We start from the raw sequence: 11,410 nt of genomic DNA, 5'->3' as shown, positions 1-11,410 counted from the left end.
TTAACTGGATATTTTTTTGTTTTTGTGCTATTGAGTTGTATGAACTCCTTATATATTTTAGATATTAACCTTTTATCAGGTATATAGTTTGAAAATATTTTTCCCATTCTGTAGTTTACCACTTCAGTTGGTTGATAGTTTCTTTTGATGTTAGAAGCTTTTTAGTTTGATGTAGCCCCATTGTTGATTTTTGCTTTTGTTGCTGTGCTTTTGGTGTCATGTACAAGACAGATGTCAAGGAGATTTCCCCTAAGTTTTCATCTAGTAGTTTTACAATTTCCGGTCTTAAGTTTAATTCCTTAATCTGTTTTAAGTTAATTTTTGTGATTGGTGTAAGATAGGGAGGTGATTTCATTTACTGGTATGTGAATATCCTGTTATCCCCAGACCTTGTATTGAGGAGGCTTTTCCCATTAAGCACTCCTGGCTCCCTTGTCAAATACAGGTTGACCTTATATGTATGGGTTTATTTCTGGGCTCTTGATTCTGTTCCATTTGTCTATGTGTTCATTTTGATGAAAGTATCATACTATTTTGATTGCTATAGCTTTATAGTAGTTTGAAATTAGGCAGTGTGATACCTCCAGCCTATGTTCTTCTTTCTCAGGACTGTTTTTATGGGTTGTTTTCTATTTCTGTGTAAAATGTCATGGAAAATTTGAATCTATTGATGACCTTGAGTAGTATGGACATTTAAAGGATATCAATTACTCCGATCCATGAACTCAGTTTAGCTTCCCATTTATTTATGTCTTCTTCAATTTTTTTAAAATTAGTGTGTTATTGTTTTCATTGTGGAGATCTTTCACTTCCTTGGTTAAATTTATCCTTGAGTACTTTATTATTTTCAATGCTATTTTGCATTTTTTTCAGATATTCTGTTGTTAGTGTTTAGAAATATAACTGATTTATGTATATTGATTTTGTATCATGCAACTTTACTTGTTTATTATTTCTTGTTTACTTGTTTATTAGTTCTAACAGTTTTTTGGTAGAGTCTTCAAGGATTTTCTATATACAAGATCATATCATCAGCAAACAGAGACACTTTCACTTCTGTTTCAATTTGAATATCTTGTATTTGTTTTTCTTATTTCACTGCTTGGTTAGGACTTCTAGTACTATGTTGAATAGGAGTGGTGAGAGTGGGCACGCTTGTCTTGTTCCTGATCTTAGAGGCAAAGCTTTCATATTTTCACCACTGAATATGTTAGCTCTGGCTTTACCATATATGACTTTTATTATGTTTATGTATGTTTCTTATATACCCAAACAGCTGAGCACTTTTATCACGAAAATTCGTTGAATTTTGATGAATGCTTTTTCTGCATCTATTGAGATGACCATATGAATTTTGTCCTTTTTTGGATTAATGTGATGTATTACATTTATATATTTGTATATGTTAAACCATGCTTGCATCTCAGGGATGAATCTCACTTGAAGATAGTGTACAGTCCTTTTAATGTGGTATTAAATTTGGTTTGCTAATATTTTGTTGAGATACTTTGCATGTATATTCATCATATATATTGATCTGTAGTCTTCTCTTCTTGTGGTATCACTACATAGCTATAGTATCAGCTTAATGCTGGCCTTGGAAAATAAGTTGAGAAGTGCTCTCTCTTCTTCAAATCAATATTTGGTAGAATTCATGGGAGAGCTATCTGATCCTAGGCTTTTCTTTGTGGGATGTTTTTTTTTTTTTTTTGCGGTATGCGGGCCTCTCACTGTTGTGGCCTCCCCTGTTGCGGAGCACAGGCTCCGGATGCGCAGGCCCAGCGGCCATGGCTCACGGGCCCAGCTGCTCCGCGGCATATGGGATCCTCCCAGACCGGGGCACGAACCCGTATCCCCTGCATCGGCAGGCGGACTCTCAACCACTGCGCCACCAGGGAGGCCCTGTGGGATGTTTTTTGATTACTGATTCAGTCTCTTTACACATTATTGATCTGTACAGACTTTCTATTTCTTCATGATTTCGTATTTGTAGTTTGTATGTTTCTAGCAATATCTATTTTTTTCTAGGTTGTTGAATTTGTTAATTGTCCAAACTAGTCTCTTAGGTACTTTTGTAATCTGTGGCATCATTTGTAATGTTTCTTCTTTCATTTACAAGTTCATATACTTCAGTTCTCTCTTTTTCTCTTTGTAAGTAGAGCTACTTGTCAATTTTACTTATCTTTTTAAAAAAACAACTCTTAATTTTCTTGATATTTTCTATTGTTTTTCTCTTCTTTATTTTACTTATGTCTGCTGTGATCTTCATTATTTACTTCCACATGCTACCTTTGGGCTCAGCTGTTTCTTATTTTTTCAGTTCCTTGAGGTGTAAAGTTAGGTTGTTTGTTTGCAATCTCTCTCTCTCTTTTTTTTAGGCAGTACACAGGCCTCTCACTATTGTGGCCTCTCCCGTTGCAGAGCACAGGCTCCGGACATGCAGGATCAGTGGCCATGGCTCACAGGCCTAGCTGCTCTGCATCATGTGGGATCTTCCCGGACTGGGGCACGAACCCATTTCCCCTGCATCAGCAGGCGGACTCTCAACAACTGTGCCACCAGGGAAGCCCCCCCCCCCTTCTCTCTTTTAAATGTAGGCATTTATCACCATAACCTTTCCTCTTAGAACTGCTTTTTTGGTATGCTTTAAGTTTTGGGATATTGCTTCCAGTTTTGTTTGTTTCAAAATATTTTCTAATTTCACCTTTAATTTATTCTTTGACCATTGGTTGCAGTACTCTGTTGCTTAATATTCACACATTTATGAATTTTTCCAGCTATCCTCCTATTACTGTTTTCTAGTTTCATGTGATGTGTTTGGAAAATGTACTTTCAGTCATTTTAAATTTTTTGAGATAAATTTTGTGACCCGACATATGATCTACTCTATCCTGGACAATGTTTTGTGTGTACTTGAGAATAATGTGTAGTTTGATGCTGTTGGATAGAATGTTTTATATATGTCTATTAGGTCAATTTTTTCTGTTTCTTTAGTGATTTTCTTTTTGACAATCTATCCATTGTTGAAAGTAAGATACTGAAATCCCCTACCATTTATTGTATGGTGCCTATTTCTCCCTTCCAGATCCATAAACTCCGGAAGAGGTGACTGCTTCTTCAAATGCATAGACACCTGTGCAAGACTACATGGGTCACATAAAATCAGAGAAGCAGGACACCACCAAAGGAACAAAGTATACTTCCAATAACTGAAAATGAATAGAGATACACGAATTTCTCAATAAAATTCCAAAATAATTTGTGTAAAGATGTTCAAAGAATTACAAAAGAATGCAAATAAATACTTTAATGAAATCACTAAAATAATACAAGGACAAAATGAGAAGTTGAACTGAATTTTTAAAGAAAAAACCAAAATTTTGAAATTATGCGGTTGACCTATTAGCTTTATAAATTTGGATGTCCAAATTTCTCCCCAGGTTTGGGATGTTCTCAACCATTATTCATTTAAATAAACTTTTTGCCCCTTTCTCTCTCCCTTTTTTCTCTGGGACCCCACTGATGTGTGGATTGTTCCTTTTAATGGTGTACAATGTCCCATTGGCTTTCCTCATTCTTTTTGTATTTAGTATTTGTTTAATATATTTACATGTTATAAAGTTGGGCACATATATATTTACTACTGTTATATCTTCTTGATGAATTGAACCCTTAATCAATATAGAATAGCCTTCTTTGACTTGTTATCATTTTTAGCTTAAAGTGTATTTTGTCTGATATAAGTATAACTATCCCTACTCTCGTTTTTCCCCCCCACTAGTGTGGATTATCTTTTTTCCATACCTTTCCATCCCTTTATGTTAAGTGTCCTAGAACTTGAAGTGAGTCTCTTGTAGGCAGCATATATTTGGGTTTTGTTTTTATCATCTGTCCTGTCACTCTATCTTTTGGTTGGAAAATTTAATCCATTACATTTAAGTAATGATTGATAAGTAAGTATTTATGCCATTTTGTTCATTGTTTTCTGGTTGTTTTTAGTTCCCTTCTTCCTCTCTTGCCATATTCCTTTGTGAATTGATGATTTTCCATAGTGGAATACTTTATTTCCCTTCTTTTTATCTTGTGTGTGTCTTCTATATGTTTTTATTTTGTGGTTACCTTGAGGTTTACTTGATCATTTTAAAGATGTATCGGTCTGTTTTAAGCTGATAATAACTTGACTTGATTACATATAAGAACCCTATCCCTTCCCCCTACACACAAACTTTATGTTTATGATGTCACAATTTACATCTTTGTATATTGTGTATCCACTAACCTATTATTGTAGCTATAGCTATTTTAAATGCTTTTGTCCTTTAACATTTATACTAGAATTAGTGGTTAACACACCACCATATTACAGTATTAAAGGATTTTGAATCTAACTGTATATTTACCCATATCAGTGTGTTGAATATTTTCATGTTACTAACCATCATCCTTCATTTTCAGCTTGAAGAATTCAACAGTCCATGTAAGGCATGTATAGTGGTGATGAACTCCCTCAGCTTTGTGTTTTGGGGAGTGTTTATCTCTCCTTCATTTCTGAAAGACAACGTTGCTGGTTAAATTATTCTTGTTGACATTATTTTTTCCTTCAACATTTTGAATATATCATCCCATTCACTCCTGGCTTGCAAGATTTCTGCTGAGAAATCCATTGATTGCCTTACAGTGTCACTTTTTATGAGAGATATTTTTATCCTTGCTCCTTTTAAAATTCTTTCTTTTTAAAATTTTGACAGTTTTATTATAATGCATCTTGGAGAAATCTGTCTTTGGATTGAAATTATGTGGTGACCTATTAGCTTTATAAACTTGGATGTCCAAATTTCTCCCCAGGATTGGCACTTTCTCAACCATTGTTCATTTAATTAAACTTTCCCCTCCGTTCTCTCTCTCTTTTCTTTCTGGGACTCCACTGAAGTGTGGGTTGTTCCTTTTAATGACATGCTATAAGTCTCATAGGCTTTCCTCATTCTTTTTGTTATTTTTGCTCCTCTGAATGGATAATTTCAAATGATTTATCTTTGAGCTCACTGAAACTTCTGTTGGTCCAGTCTGTTTTTGAAGCTCTCTATTGAATTGTCCAGTTCAGTTTTGCATTCTTCATCTCCAAAATTTTGTTTTGTTCTTTATGTTTTTAAAAAAATTCAGTTCAGGGCCTCCCTGGTGGCGCAGTGGTTGAGAGTCCGCCTGCCGATGCAGGGGATACGGGTTCGTGCCCCGGTCCGGGAGGATCCCATATGCCGCGGAGCGGCTGGGCCCGTGAGCCATGGCCGCTGAGCCTGCGCATCCGGAGCCTGTGCTCCGCAATGGGAGAGGCCACAACAGTGAGAGGCCCGCATACCGCAAAAAAAAAAAAAAATTCAGTTCAACTTCTCATTTTGCTTTTGTATTATTTTACTGATTTCATTAAATCACTTATTTGCATTCTTCTGTAATTATTTGAACATCTTTACACAAATTGTTTTGGAATTTTATTGAGAAATTCGTGTATCTGTATTCATGTTCAGTGACTGGAAGTTTACTGTGTTCTTTTGCTGGTGTCCTGTTTCTCTGATTTTATGTGACCCATGTAGCCTTGCATAGGTGTCTGTGCATTTGAAGAAGCAGTCACCTCTTCCAGAGTTTATGGACTGACATTGGTAAGGAAAGGCCATCATCTGCTGGTGGGGGGATGCTAAAATATGTTGTGATCCCAGGTCTAGTAATGCAGGGTGTCAAGTGCAAGGGCATGTGGCAACTCCTCTGGGGGTGTCTTGATGTCTTGTTGGTTCAGGCTTCTAAGGCCCAGAGTGTCAATGACTGCATTGTCCTTGCTGTGTGATACAGGGAGTCTGTAGTTGCTGCCAGGACTGTTGGAGTCTTTAGCGTGGTACCCAGTAGGTACAGACTAAGGCAGGCCAAATCATGGCCAGAGCCAGTGGTGTGCCCATACTCAGCTACAAGTGTCTGTGTTGTGGCAGGGACTGGTTACACACACACATGTAGTGGTGGGGGCCAGAGCCAGCAGCAAGGGCCAGGGACAACTGTGGGTACACTGGCAGCTGCTAGTGCCCTGGCTGTTGGCAGGTATTCTGTAGTTTCAGGGTCTCTCAATAGGTGAACACATGGCAGTGGAGTTCAGTGAAGGGAGTCAGCCTGGCAGCATGCAGGTGCATAGTTGGTGGTGCTATGTGCAGGTTAGCCTCCTGGTGCAGACCCTAACCCTATTCCTAACCCTAACCCTAACCTTAATGCATAACATTAATTGACATAAATGACTGTGATATCTAGTAGCTGTTTAAACTTGGGTATGTTAATCTGTCTTTATGAGTCTCAGGACTCTCATCTATAAAGTGGAGATAGTAAATCATTTTGCAGTGTTGTAGGAGAATTAGTGATAGTGTACATAGCCCATTGTTAGAGACCCAGATGGTTGTTTTTCTGGCTATGCCAACCCAAGGCAGAGAAGAGGGATGGGCATAAGTGAATGAGATGACAGGCTTATTCAGAGACTTGTCTGGCTGAAAATCTGTCAAAGATTACATTCATGAAAGATTAAGGAGAAAGCAGAATACCTGTATCTCAGAAGGAAAGAACTGTTAAGGACAAAGAGTATCAAAAGATGCAATGCCTACCACATCTTGATTCTAACTGGTTTAATTGATCCTTTGTTCCGATCAACTTGAATTTGAAATGTGTATGTTGATTTTTGATGGAGGCAGAGTGAATCGTTTCCCAGTGGGTGAGTGACAGTTACAGGAATATCAGCAACCGGGGATTTGGACAACTCCCCCCTGATTTCACTTGGTTGTGGAAAAGCAGTAGTGACATACCCTGTGTATAAATGGCTTCTGAGCCTGAGGTTTTAGGTGGAGGACGTTGATGTCAGCAGATTGAAGGAGGTCAGAACTAAAGTCAGTAAGAGAGAAAATAACAACAGCCAAGCAGCCACATCTATTCATCTCTAAAATCCTGCCTAGCTGAGAAAAAAAAATAAGAATCTGAATTTTAAAAAGCAGATATTTGTTACTATATCTTAAATACTGTTGCAAACGAAATGCTAATGGTTAACTTCACTTGGAAATAAAACTTGAGTGTAGAATATGACAGCACTGGCAGGTGAAATAATTTTTTTTATTTTTATCTTTTGGCAACCATTTGGACTTCATGGTACCCTTTTATTCTTATAAAGTGTTGGATTACCGGCTTTCTTTGCAGCAACTGAAATTAATCTCCAACCAGAATGACTGATTCCAGAAGCTGAGAGTTGTCTCATGTACTAAACCACAGGGAAGAATGAACACACAATTAGAGTTTTATTTATGCATCTAACTGCCAAAACTATGTATTTACTGGTTCCATCTTAGATATTCTTTTTCCTAAAGGATCTCCTAGTTTAGTGGTGTAGATGAAACAAGTGGTTGAGAAACCCCTACCTGCCGGCTGCTGGGTTCAGGGAGGAAGGTGCAGTAAGGACACCAGAACAATAGTCATGGGTCTGACCTCTTGGTTACCCTGTGGCAGAGGTTACCCTGGTATCTCCCAAGCCTCTGGTGCTGAGACCCACTGAGGGGTAGGGTGAGGCTGATGCCTGCTTGCTGGTATTTGTGTGGCCTCTTGAGTTGTTTTGCAGCTAAAGCCTCCAGGATGGATCCCGTCCCGGCCTTAGCAGCAACAACCAAAGTAGCCATGCTGGCAGCTTTGTCTCCTGTCACCTTCCTTAGCATGTTGGAACCAACCAAATGATGTTGCTGACAAGATCCTGCCAAGAGGCAACTTTTCCCAATTCCTCAGTGAGGGCTATTTGGTTTTTTAGTGCTGCCTCTCTCTCCTTGTCATGGAAGAAAGAAAAAAATATGAAGCAAAACCAAAAAACCAAAACTTGTTCCAGGTGTATACAACAGTCTTCTGCTTCTTACTTCTAGGAGCTGAGAAAGCAAGGGACTCCTGAGTTTTGGTCATTTCAGTTATCCTTTTGGGGAAACTACTTGCCATCTTGCCAGGGTGAGGTAGGACTTAGTCAGGCAGCCCAGCTCCTTGTTCAGAAGCAGAGGACCACTTAATGCAACTATGGCCAAAATTTCAGGATCCTGCTTAATGTGGGTGTAGCAGTGGGGAAAAGTAGACCCCAGCAGTATAAGAAACTGTGTGTGAGCTCCTTTCCAACAACAAAACATGTGTTTATACCTCATGCCATCAGTAAACAAACAACTTTTGAGCACCACTATTTGTCAAGCATTTTGCTAGACACAAGCTGAAGCTATTCATGCATTTATTCAACAAGTATTTACTTAACACCTACTTGATAATTCAGTATGGCAGAGTCTGTGATGACTATAAACCTAGTTTAAGCTTCCATCAGGAGGGAAACTTCTTTCACACTTACAGTCTCCCCAGATCTCTCCTCACAGTTCTCCAGTCATATGTGGACCTGTGTGTATTTACTGAACCTCCTGGAAAAGAGGCTTTGCTCATCGTGCAACATGATTCTGACCTCACAAGTTCCTCATACATATTTTTGTGTAAAAAATATCTTTAGGCATTTTATCCTCTTCCCAAAATGTTGTGCTTAAAGCAGCTGTTCAGCATCTTTCTTTTCATGTAATTTGGCTATACATGTGGTGCTAGTCATAGAAGATGACTAACATCTGGGAAAATAATAAAATAATCTAAAAGAGTTAGACCATTTGTCAAGGAAGAAGAGACAAAAAAATACCCCTTTATTGCCGCTCCACGTAGTGCTGATTTATTTTAAAGCACTTGTCAGGATAGGCTAGAATGTGTTGCCATAACAGATAGCCCTAAATCTCAGTGACTTAATAGAGTGAAAGTTTAGTGCTAATGATGAAACTATAACTATCACAATTATTCTGAAAAACAGCCAGAAAAAAATCCCCACAATTATTGACAGAGAAAGCTGCTGGCTATTGTTAGAGATTACCAAAACATCAAATGGACTCACTGTTTCTTAAAGCCCTGGAAGATAAAATAGTTCTTTCTAGGATCCTGTTTAGCAGTTCACCTTTCTACTATTAGAATGACAGCTTAGATGTATGGGGATATATGTATATGTATAACTGATTCACTTTGTTATAAAGCAGGAACTAACACACCATTGTAAAGCAGTTATACTCCAATAAAGATGTTAAAAAAAGAATGACAGCTTTTCTTCTGCTCCATAGGTTCTCTGTGTGTTTGCTTCTTTCTTACTTACATTTATGTCTAGTGTTTACAAATCATGAAAAAATGGTTAAACATTTGTCCCAAGCTTGAATACTAATCCCAGCTTGACTGCTCTGATAATTCAGGGAGATTTGGGGGGTCCTGCCTCCATACCCAGCCTGTCTTTATCCCTCCGCCCTACACTACCATCTGTTTTGGCCAAGTCACTAGTCCAGTCGTGTGGGCATCTGATGGCTTACTGCTGACAGTGTCCTGACTCATGTGTATACCAGATGTTCTTGTTTCTTGCCACAGGATTTCTCCATGGATGCCAACAGAAGCCCACTCTCATGTAACTCCATTGGGGGAACTCTCAACCAATGGGAGATGGGAACAAGTGGACAAATGCTCCTACCACTTTTTCTTTGGTGGAAAATGCTGGAAGGCGTTCGTATATGCGCTTTTGTAAGTCCTAGTGGCACTGAGCTCATGTTGCCCACAGCAACAAACTTAATGAACCCTCTTACTGACTTTTCATGCATGTCCTCACTTTCCCTGTTCCCTCTCCTGTTTATTGGTATCACCTCCCAAATAAACAAGTCTCGGAGTCTTAAACTGCTACATCTAACCCCAATGTTCCCGAGTATTCTTCTTTTCTTACCTCACATTCTTTCATTCCAGTCCCTCTTTCTAAGTTGCCCTCACTGTTATGGTCACAAGTTGAAGATAGCTTTGTTTTCAGGGTACCCAAACTAACGACACCACATTTTCAGAAACATTGCCCCATCATATTAATGAATACCTGCATATTTAGTTGCATAAACTCATACTCATCCTTTAAGTCATCACACGGCACTTGAGTCTAGGGTGTCTTGCTGTTTCTTGGGAGGGCTGTGGACAAAACTGCCCTCACCTTGGAGGAAAATCCTTAGATAAAGGTTTATTAGCTCCCATGGGGCTGTAATCTCCTTATAAGAAAATAAGTTTTTTGTCAATTTTAGCCAATATGAAACTTATGGCAGAGACATGTGGTGAATCCAAAAGCCTAGAGAATAAGGTCAAGAATCATGAAAAAACTCCCAGGAAATAGGACTGAGCCCTAATCAAGGAACTGGCCACATGGGCCCCTTGGATTTCACACCTATTATGGACTGGGATCTGCTGTGTGTTCCTTGTTTACCCTGTTCTGAATGGAACTGTCCACAGTGATCATTTTTCACTTGTTTCACTGTTTTGTGTGGGGTATGTGGGGAAAGGTAATTTGTCACAATGATTTACAAGTGCTCTGATCAAGAAGAATGATACTCAAAGAGATATACTCACAAAACTGCACCTGAGGAGGCTTATCTTCACCTGCACCTGATGACAAGATCCTGGATTTCAAGTTTGAACCTAATGCCAAAATGGGAGGGGACTTCAATGTAAATTTTTGCAACTAGAGGGTTGACTGTGTCAGATTATATTTTCCAAAGATGGCTATAAGAATATCTTCCATACCTTTCCATTTCTGCATCAAGAAGTGAAGTCTAGTTCTTGGCCCTTGAATCCAGAGGACTTGTGAGTTACTTATAACCAACAGAATATGGCAAAAATGATACTATGTGACTTTGATGCTAGGTCATAACAGGTGATTTAAACAGCTCAATGGGTTTGGGGTTTTATTTGGGGGTAATGAAAATATTGTGAAATTAGATGGAGGTGGTGGTTGCACAACATTGTGACTGTACACAAATTTCACTTCACCTGAAAACAATAATTTTTTAAAAGGTGCTTTAGTTTACAACTTATAAGCTAGAATCCTCAACATAGCATTCTGAGTCACGGTTTAGAGCTATGACTGCCCTGAGGCCACCATGCTGTGAGGAAGCCCAAACCACTTGGAGAGGCCACGTGTATGTTCTCCTTTTGCAGGCCCAGCTCAACAACACAATGCCAGTGAATACGCTTCTAGATGATTCTAGCACATAGCCATCAAATAACCGTGAGCCACTGGAGTTCTCTCAGCTAAGACTGGATGTTGGACAGCAGAAAAGAACCATTCCTCTGTGACCTTCTTAAAGCACAGACCCAGAGACCTTGTGAGCAATATAAAATGGTTGTTTTAAACTAGTGAGGTTCAGGGCAATTTGTTAAGCAGCAGTAGTAACAGAGTCAATAATAATTAAACCATAGAGACCACTCATTTAATTTTCTGGAGAGAAGTTAACATTGCACAGAAAGGCACACCTGTTCAATCTGGAAGCTAAATTTTATATCT

This window comes from Mesoplodon mirus, assembly GCF_964341445.2.
Source record: "Mesoplodon mirus genome assembly, chromosome: 20".
In the NCBI taxonomy this organism is placed as follows: Eukaryota; Metazoa; Chordata; class Mammalia; order Artiodactyla; family Ziphiidae; genus Mesoplodon; species Mesoplodon mirus.
This window is presented reverse-complemented; position numbering follows the sequence as displayed.